The sequence below is a fragment of the Podarcis melisellensis genome (genome assembly GCF_964234715.1).
Source record: "Podarcis melisellensis genome assembly, chromosome: 3".
In the NCBI taxonomy this organism is placed as follows: Eukaryota; Metazoa; Chordata; class Lepidosauria; order Squamata; family Lacertidae; genus Podarcis; species Podarcis melisellensis.
This window is the reverse complement of record NC_138530.1, coordinates 55,449,248-55,460,306: the sequence shown is the minus strand read 5'-3', so window position 1 is coordinate 55,460,306 and position 11,059 is coordinate 55,449,248.

Genomic DNA, 11,059 nt, shown 5'->3' with positions numbered 1-11,059 from the left:
TAATACTGTTCCTTGGGAAGAAATAAAAAATATAGTCTCAATTGTTTTTCTGATATTCTTCTAATGCACACAAATTACAGAGGATGCAGTATTTGGCCAACAAGATGCAAATGTTTGCTTTTGATTGTTACTGGCAGTGAAGGCCTTTTATGCTTCCTACATTGTCATCTGCTTCAACAACATTAAATTCCAATTTGTTGACATCTGGTTCCACACAAATCAAATCAGAGATGTTTGACATTATCAAGCTGTACTCAGCACACTCGCAATAAAGAGCAGGATTTAAGAAAGACACAGAACTTCAGGAATGGCAGTAATCGTAGCCTGAGCAGGAGGAAGAATCAAATCTAAGGCTGTGATCCAAAGAACTGTGCATATTTTCCATGTATAAATTAAGGCTTCTCTCATTTATGACTTTTTGTGTTTCTCCACCAAAAGGTTGGTGTGCAGAAGGATACAGGGACTCCAGAAAATGGAGGGAAAGGAAACAAGAACCTCCCTCAAATTGACAAGGGCCTAGATTCCTGACCCCTAATTTAACTAATAAAAAAAATATACTGTTGTAGTTAACGTAGAAGGATAGCCCATTTTCTGCAACCTATCAACTGAACGAATATACCATCTCGATTTATGTGCCTTGGAGCAGAGTTTTGCTATGTAGAGAGGAAGTGAACCAAAAGTTAATGTAAGGAGAGAGGATATTGAAGGCCAAACTTGCTGTGTTTCAGGACCATGGACAGCAGCATTGGGTCAGGAAGCAAAAAACCTGGAGTAGGGGGATCACCCAGCATCCTGGACCCGGACAGGTAGCAGCAAAGAATAACCAAGGATGCAGCAACACACCAACTTTCAAGGAAGACCTTGTTGTTCAGCTGAGAAAAGAAGCCCTCCTTTATGTAGGAACTAATGGTCCATCTGTGTGGGTTGACTCAGATCAGGGTCAGAATTTTTTTTCATTGAGAAGCTGCCACCTGCAGTTTAGTGGTTCACCACATGGCGTTAAACATATAGTTCCAGCAGCTTTAGTCCTGACCGTGTAGTCATATAGTTTAGTGTTGCATAGATGGGATTTTTAAAAACTGAAAGACGCCTGGATCAGGACTATGGCAGTAGGGGTGGGCTTTAATCCTTTGTTCCTGCTAGAATGTCAGACCCCCCTGTCAGGCTGCTGTGTATCCTGTGAGGAAGCTGCCATCTATGTCAATGAGTTTCAGATTATACCTAGATCTGAAGTTCTCAGAATGTTGATTTTCAAGTAATGTCTGGCCGATCAAGATAGCATAAAAGTTATTGCATTAACATATTTTACTCAATGCCACTTAGCTTGAATAACGGCATTGGTGGTGATGAGTAATTTAACAGCTGTAGAGGTTCCTGCTGCCAATTCAGCACTAAAAATGTACAGTAATCTAATGTTGTAAGGAAATGTAATTGCGCTGCAAGCTGCAGAGGAAGCCCACCCAAGGAGGTTAAATATGTAAGGGGTGACTTCAGGTAGATTTCTTCCATTTGCATGAATCTTGACTGTTTTGGATCTCCTTGCCATCTGATTTCACAATAAGCCCCTGCCATAGCCACATTTCACTGTAAGCGCTTAATAATCTTTACACACATTTCTGAGTGTCCTGTCTAATCCTCTGTATTCAATTCCTATTCATAGCCCCCAACTAAAATGAAATTGCTTAAACCACCAGGACCTCATTGCAAATACAGTGGTACCTCGGGTTAAGAACTTAATTCATTCTGGAGGTCTGTTCTTAACCTGAAACTGTTCTTAACCTGAAGCACCACTTTAGCTAATGGGGCCTCCTGCTGCTACTGCACTGCCGCTGCACGATTTCTGTTCTCATCCTGAAGCAAAGTTCTTAACCCGAGGTAATATTTCTGGGTTAGCGGAGTCTGTAACCTGAAGCGTCTGTAACCTGAAGCGTATGTAACCTGAGGTACCACTGTACTGTAATTTGTTCTCTGTATCCTACTAGAATGTTTTTAAACAAGCCCCCTCCCTCTGCCACCAAATGTTTAAAATGTTTCTTGGTAGCGAAGGGTGAGTGCTGGGAACACCCAGACATATCACTTTCTTGGTTTTGTTTAGGATCAAATTAAATGTAGAGGGTGTGCCTCCTGTCCTGACATGGGAATACAGAGAGCTTCCGAATACTGAACTGGACCACTGATCCATCTGGCCTGCACCAGTGCTTCTCACACTTGAGTCCCCAGCTGTTGTTGGACTACAACTCCCATCATCCCTGACCATTGGTCCTACTAGCTAGGGGTGATAGGAGTTGTAGTCCAACAACAGCTGGAAACTCAAGTTTGAGAAACACTGGGCCGCACTGATTGGCAGTGCCTCTTCAGAGTTTCATGCCAGAGTCTTTTCCAGTCCAACCTGGAGATGCAGAGGATTGAACAAAGAGCATGTGGTCTACCACTGAGTTATGAGCATTCATGTGGGAAGCAGCCAATTTGGACAGGGCTGCAGCACAAGTATTGGTCTAAACCTTTCCTCCTGCCCTGTGTTGAGGAGGTGGCAATGATAATGGCCAGCAGGCCATTTTCTGGCTTGTTTGGAGCTAATATGCAGCCCTCCCTCTGCACACAGAGTAGTACCAATATTATTAGCAGTTTAATATTGCGTTAAATTTACTTTGCAAGATCATGCCTGCATAATAGGACTATTATATGTTAGTATCATTATGCTCCTTTGCAGCACTGATGAGAGTTCTCTGCTGAATTATTCAAAAGGATAGCGCCGGAGACTATTACAAACAAAATTATATTTATTCTCTCACATTTTCCTTCTGCCTGGAAAAGCCTGTCTCTTTCAATGAAACTTAACATTTAAGACATTCATTTATCTCAACCCACCAGTGTTTGGCCCTGTAAGAACATCAGCAGGATCATACCACAAGCAAGAGGTCATGTACCTTCTGATTCAGCTACAAATCTATTATTGCAAGAATCATGCATGGGCTGAATTTTACATAACAAGATGTGGGAAGTAGATGAAGACTGAGCCATGATCTATAGAGGTGCATATATATATATATATATATATATATGCAGGTTTTGGTGTCCTCGGGTGTCTTCCCGTGTAAAAGTTGGGGTGTCTAGGCGACGTTTCGACGAGGTCTCATTCGTCATCTTCAGGCTGGTGCTTTCGGCTTCTTGTTACTGGAACAGAGCAGGATCTCAGTGTTTGAGTTCCTATAAATACTGTTGAGGGGGTGTGGTGTATAGCCTCCAATGTTCTGGGCAGAGAGGAAGTTCCCAGGCTAGTGTGCCTTTTCTTCTTTTGTTCCTTAATTATTCCTTAATAATTTTGTTCCTTAATTCACAAAGTTCAAGAGGTCAAGACACAAAGACTTTAGCAACTAATCCACACCTAATGACCCACCTAAGTGGTACTCAGGATATCACTCAAGAAATCACTCAAGATATCCCTCAAGTAATTAAGGAACAAACCAGAAACAGATGCTTTTGATTTTTTTCTCTAGCATGTAGCAAGGAGCACACAAGCTAAAGGTTCATGTGACTTATTCACAATGCTGGAAACCATGGTTGTTGTAAAGAGGAAATAGGAGGTTACACTATTAGGTCATGACCTTAAAATATCCTTAATTCAAATACGCCTAAGAATGAATATTTTCTGCAGTTTTACTAGACTGAACAAGATTCTTCCTTAGTGATACATTACACAAACCTAAAGCATTATGGTTCAGATGTTTACCCAAAGTTTTGTGCAGAGCTTGTTTGGTTAGCTAAGATTAGCTGACTGAAATAGAATTCTTGCAACCCCATGTTTAATGTGGCTTTTGGAATTATCACATGAAGTCATAGTCATTTGAAATTTCACAATAAAGTTGGAAAATAATTTGTACAAATTATGGTGATACTATTTGCTGCATTTTCTGTTCTTCTCGCCCCTGCAGAATCTATATAACTTACACGTTTGGCCTAGAACGTTTTTAAAAGGGGAGATCTTATTAGGGATACATCTGTGTGCAAGAAAGAGATCCTAAGATCGATAATGAAAGGCAATGTCATTATGGAGCACTGCTTCAATAGACTAACCCACCCCCAGTCTTTGGGTAATGCAGAGCTGTGGGAGGAGGAGGTTACAGAGAGGTTAAGGGGAAGATAAAAGACTTTAACTTTGAATTCATGGCAATAATGCTTCTGAAACATCGCTATAATTTTCAGGCTGCTATTCTGACTTTATGAAGGTAACAGAAAAGGCTTTCATTTGCTGCAATGAATAAGAACGTTGCCCAGTCCTTTACATCCAACTTTAGGTGAATTCAGTCCTCCCTTCTACAAGGAAGACTGTCAATGGGGCAAAATGGCCCAGCTGCATAGTGTGGGGTTGGGAGGATGCAGCAAAGACTGAATAATGTCCCTTCTGTTTCATTATACTCCCAAGCACCTAAGGAAACTCTGGAATTCACTGCCACAAGAGAGGATTCGACAAGTTCATGAAAGCTACCCATGGCTTCTAGTCATTATGAGTATGTGCTACCTCCACCCAACTTTTTCAGACCCAAAACCAGGATGTGCATCTTCCAGGACATGCTCCCAGGTTAGTCACATGACCTGTGTCCCACTTCCACCTCCCAAAAAGCGCCCTGAAAAAACCCAAATGGCCACTGCAGTCTTGCGTGAAAAAACAGGATGTCCCATATTTTTTTCTGGGGCACTTGGCAGGTATGCAGTCATGGAAGCAGTTATGCCTCTTGATACCAGCCGCTGGAGGAACCCAGGCTTGAATGCTGCTATGCTCAGGTCCTGAATTTTATAAACCATTCACTTAAGCAGGGGCATTCTTTCTTTTTCCAATGATCCACACACACAACCCTTGCTGCTAGAATAATCCAGTGCAATAACGTATCTCTATCTTTAGGGACTGCATGCTGAAGATGTACTAGTAAGTACAGTATATGTTTGGGTCTAACCATACTTCAAAATATTGCTTATCTAGGATGTCATTTCATAGCAGTACTTTTTAGCTTTGGGACAGTGGATAAAATCTGCTTTATCCATTCCTCATTTATATCACCTGCCATTTCCTGTTTTACATACTCTAAATACAGTGGTATCTTGGTTCTCAAACTTAATCCATCCCAGAAATCTGTTCCAAAACCAAAGCATTCCAAAACCAAGGCACACTTTCACATAGAAAGTAATGCAAAATGGATTAATCCATTCCAGACTTTTAAAAGCAACCCTTAAAACAGCAATTCAACATGAATTTTACTATCTAATGAGACCATTGATCCATAAAATGAAAGCAATAAACAATGTACTGCAATACACAATTAATGAATCAGTAGCTGAACTGGGTTCCACACAGTCACAAAAACAAAACAAAAAGAGCCGCAAAAACAAAGACTCAAAATAAATAGCAAAAAACAGGCAGACCTTAGCGTAACACTCAAAACGGAAGCGTAACACTCTTATGGAGCACATTCCGCTTCCGAAAACAGTTTGCAAAGGAACACTTACTTCCAGGTTTGCAGTGTTAGGGTTCCAAGTTGTTTGAGTACCAAGTTGTTTGAGAACCAAGGTACCACTGGAACTGAGTTGATGTTAAATGCCACATTGCCCAAAGCTTTATAGAATTAGCTATCAATGTTAACGTTGCAATATATTTGGAATTATTTTCCCATATATATTTCCAGACATTTCTTGGGATTGATGTCCCAGTCATAGAATCATAGAGCTGGAAGGGACCCAAGGGTCATCTAGTCCAACCCCCTGCAATGTAGTCATATCCTCCCATTTTATAGCATGGTTCACTTGTGTACTGAGTTCTATATGCATATTTTTTTAAAAAACTGGACATGCTTTTGACAAATTAATTTCTCAACATTATTTGGCTGCCTTAATCCTTCTCTGTAAATTCACAACCAATTATATTTAAAAAATCTCTAATTTGAAAATGTCCATACAATATAAATTCTATGTCTCTCAAACCTTCTCTCACTTGGTCTTTCCCTGTATCTGATCATTGCCCATCCAATCAGTAAATTTCTCAAGCTCTCTTTATGCCAGTTTGCAATTCATCCTGAAGTTCCCTTTTTATTGAGCAGTGGATGAAATAGCTGTAAAAAACACTGCTGGATCCTTTCTCTAATTTTCTGTGTCTTGGGTGCATCCATAACAATGCTTGGGGCAGAGTTAAATGAGTAGAGTTGGGGAGTTAAGTTAGTGTACCATAACTTAATTCAGACTTCTGTTAAAAAATTAACCCTGCAATGGCACTGATTTATTTGAATAACCTTTTAAATTATGAGTTTATCCTATATGTATACTGCTCTTGAACCACATTTGTCTACTGCAGAGCAGCAGTTCCCTAGGAGGGAATACATTGCTATTTTTCCGTAGCAAGAAACGTAACACTCCAATCTGGAGGTGGAGAGGGTATTCTGTTTCCGTTTCATCCTTGAATACCAAGGGAATGGATACATAGGAGAGAGCAGGTAGGGTTAGAAAAAACTGTTTGAAGTTATTTTTTCCTCTTTTGCACTCGGCCCCCTGTGACTGCTGTGAGTAAGAGGGCCTTTGCAGAGGTCAAGTCTGCTGATTCAGAGTCTTAGCTTGAAAGCTCATGAAAGTTTCTGAACGTGTTTGAGTCTGCTGCAGCAGAGGCCTGATGGGAATAAAATTTAGGGATTAAAAGGTGTATTTCAATTAAACAAAACTCCAAATTGAATTTAATATTTAATAAGGCATATGAAACAAGGGAGGAAATTAGATGGGAGCACCTTCCACTTTGGAGTCTTCATTTCCTTTGTTAAGAAATCTGACAAAGAGCAGAATTCTGTTTCCCTAACAGGATAACCATATTTTCTTCTTCTTCTGCAATGTGGGCTGCAGTAAAATCTTTTCCAGCAGGCGCTCCTTTGCTAATCATATGTTTTGCAAACATGACTATTAAAAGGCAAACATGACCATTAAGCGTTAATTCCCTTGTGATACAAAATACAGACACCCAGAGGTTGTTTAGCCACACATGCAACAGATGATTCCATGCTTGGAATGTCAGAGTAGTAATATATCCCCCCCCCCCAAATGTGGCACACATAGCTTATGCTTAACTTTGATACAGGCTTGCTATTTCACCTATGCAAGGCATCACTTTGTGTGGTAGTCAGCTATAATTAGATGCTGAACTTTTTTTCATTTCAGGCCTATTCAGGCACACGATTTAGTTATATCCATTCTTAGATTTGTTTGGCGTGTCTTATGGTGCTCTATTGCCTTAGATCAGAATAGAGCATTGCAGGGAGTTGGACTAATGACTCTTGCGCTCCATTCCAGCTCTACAGTTCTATGGACCACTTTGTAGTAGTAGCAGCAGTAGTAATTTTATTATTTGTACCCCACCCATCTGACTGGGCTGCCCCAGCCACTTGGGGCAGCTTCCAACAAATACGGAAGCATAATAAACCATCCAACATTAAAAACTTCTTCATACTGGGCTGCCTTCAGGTGTCTTCTAAAAGTCAAATACAGTCATACCTTGGGTTACAGACGCTTCAGGTTGCGTTTTTTCAGGTTACGGACTGCCGAAACCTGGAAGTACAGGAACAAGTTACTTCCAGGTTTCGGTGGTCACACATGCGCAGAAGCACTAAATTGTGCTTTGCGCATGCACAGAAGTGCCGAATTGCAACCTGCGTGTGCACAGACGCGCAGCTGCGGTTTGCGAACGCTGCGGGTTGCGAACGTGCATCCTGCATGGATCACGTTCGCAACCCGAGCGTCCACTGTAGTTGTTTCTTTCCTTGTCATCTGATAGGAGGGCATTCCACAGGGCAGGCGCCACTACTGAGAAGGCCCTCTGTCTGCTTCCCTGTAGCTTTGCTTCTCGCAGTGAGGGAACTGCTAGAAGGCCCTCAGTGCTGGATCTCAGTGTCTGGGCTGAACAATGTGTGTGGAGACGCTCTTTCAGGTACACTGGGCCAAAGCCATTTAGGGCTTTAAAGGACACTTTGAATGGTCCAGCATCCTGTTCTCACAATGGCCAACCAGATGCCTGTGGCAAACCTGGAAGCAGGGCCCAAGCACAAGAATACTCTTGCTGGTAGTAGTTTCCAGAAACTGGTATTTGGAAGCACCTGCATAGTGCTGTGTCCCAACCCAGAGAGAATATAATATAGAAAATAAGGAAATGTGTGCATATATTTGTACTAACCACAGCAGTCTTTCTTAGAGCAGAATTTAGATTTTAAAATGTCTTCTATATAGATATACCACTTCCCATGGAATTATTTACTCTTCATGTTACTGGGATTTTAGATTGGAAATGGCATTCTACTTTAAAATGAGAAGCATGCCTTGCTTAAAATGTATTTATGAGCAAATTATAGCTGATCTTTCCCCCAGTTCATTGGTGTTCTAAGACACATCTGCATTTGTAATGCAATAACTGAATTAAATCCTCACAAAACAATACTAAGTAGAAGACATGTACCTAACAAGCTGTATGGTTCCCTTTCCGGCTCATGCCTTGTTAACAACTTGCAAAATTAGCTCAAATGAGACTTTGTTTCTTGTTTTGTTGCTTGAAAATGAAAAGATGCAGTTTGCCCTCTAGTGGGAAGGAGGGGGAAATGAATACAAGTTGTGAAGAACAGAGCCAATGTTCAGTCTCATCATTGCCCTGGAATAGGAAGCCAACCCCATCCTCTCAATTATTCATTTTAAGGCCAAATCGCCTTGAGATAATCAGCCACACCCCTCTGATGAACCTATGCAATGCAGACTTCATTGTACCATCTGGTGGGAGCACCACGTTGCCTCCAACAGTATGTTTACTGCCAAGTAGATGGTCGTGGATGATTTGGGCTTCTATCCTAAACACACTTACAGTGCAACCCTAAATATCTTTATTTGGAAGTACAGTGGTACCTCAGGTTAAGTACTTAATTTGTTCTGGAGGTCCGTTCTTAACCTGAAACTGTTCTTAACCTGAAGCACCACTTTAGCTAATGGGGCCTCCTGCTGCTGCCGCGTTGCCGGAGCACGATTTCTGTTCTCATCCTGAATCAAAGTTCTTAACCCGAGGTACTATTTCTGGGTTAGCAGAGTCTATAACCTGAAGCATATGTAACCCGAGGTACCACTGTACTACTGTGCTACACCACTTCCCTAAGAGGAAAGGCAGAGTAAACGGGAAAACATCACAACAGGTAAATTTAGAGAAAAGTAGCACTGTGCATTTACAGTTGCCTTTTCCAGTGTTTGAACATGCCAAGGGGGCATGTGGAGTAGTCCATCTCCTGGCATCCTTGCAAATGGATATGCACAAACATCAGAAGGGAGGGGGCATTTGGTAGGGATGTGGGAGAGGGCCTTCTTGATAGCTCCTCCCAGACGTTGGAACTCCTTTCCTCAGTGGCATAGCGTGGGTTGTAAGCACCCGGGGCAAGGCAAGTAATTTGCACCCCCTAACCCGTGGATTTGCGCCCCCTAACCCGTGGATTTGCGCCCCCTAACCCTAACCCCCAGATGTTGCGCCCGGTGAAGCCGGCCCCCCCTGCACCCCCCACGCTACGCCACTGCCTTTCCTAGAGAAGTTAGATTGGCTCCCTCCTTGTCCTTCTGCTGGCAAGCTTTTGGGAACTACCACTGCTTTTAATGAAAAGGCTGCTGATGAGCTCTTTTTATTGTAAGTATTTATCCTGGTGAGAAACCTGATTGCTGAATTCTGCACTAGCTGAAGTTTCTGAAGTCTTCAAAGGCAGCCCAACATATAACCTGTTACAGTAATCTAACCTAGGTTACCAGAGCATGGACAGCAGTAGTTAGGTTATCCCTGTCCAGATAAGAGCACCCACAGATCTCCCTTCACCCTGCACCTACTTTCCAACTTTCTGTATCCCTGCTTGGTACACCAAAACTGTAATACAGTATGACTTGAAGACAGTTTACTTTAAAACTGTAGGCAACATTTATAACACAGCACGGTGAACAATTATAGCACTATCATGCCCCTATGGCTTACTATTTCAGGGTTTCTGTATGGGATTCCCCTTGATTTTTGGAAGTCCTTTGCTCCACTTCCTGAGATTTTAACTTCTTGAAATTTAATTTATATATTATTTAATATTGCATTTTTTTTATAGTAGGCCACATTGACACCCAGGTGGTAAAAAGGAGGACCTCGTTTTTTAAAATAATGTGACCTCTTCCATCCTCTACAGAAATCTTGCATTTACCTTTTCATCATGAAGCGATTAAGATTCATAAGAGATGCCTTCCTGACACCAAATAATGTAAGCAGGCATAAAAGAAAATATAAAGAAAATATAAAGATATGCAGAAGAACCATATCAGATCATTGTGGCTCCTTTCTCCTTCCTGATCCCATCTCTTTCATTCCCTGCAACCCTTTCAATCTGAACTTGTTTTGTGGGTTTTCTGTAAAATTATAAAGTCTAAACATTGTTTTTTTTAAAATGGATTCAGGTGGATGTCTGTGGTTCTCCAGGGTGGTGCAGTGGGATCAAGAAAAAAGTTGTGGATCATGCCTTATAACTCATAAAATGAATCAAAATGCACTGTAATGTTTTTCTTCTCCTATTCGAAAACATTCCTAGGACATTTGTGTAATGCTGCAACAGCCCCATCGTGTGGTTTCCTTTAAGCTATGCAATAACTAAGCAGTCACTGTAAAAAAAAAAAAAAATGGTGTAACTTAGGCCAGTTGAAGGACCTTAGAAAAGATACCAGCCCCATGCAATTTTTCGAGCAACCTACATTTTCAAAGCAAGATTGTGGCATAATTACTATTAAGTAACCTAAAACTGCATAAGGCAAAGCTAAGGCTATGTGCAATATAATACGCAATCAATGCCACATAACTTCTAAAAAACTGGAAGAGAAAATGTTTTGTAGGGAGCAGCATTTCACTGTTAGGTTTCCTTAAGTGCAAAAAGTTGGTAGCAGTGTCACAATATAGCTGGAATCAAGGGGATACATCCAGTATATGAGCAAGAACTCAAATGGGCTAAGCGCCACACCCCTGTGCATACAAGTACCACAGGAATCCCTG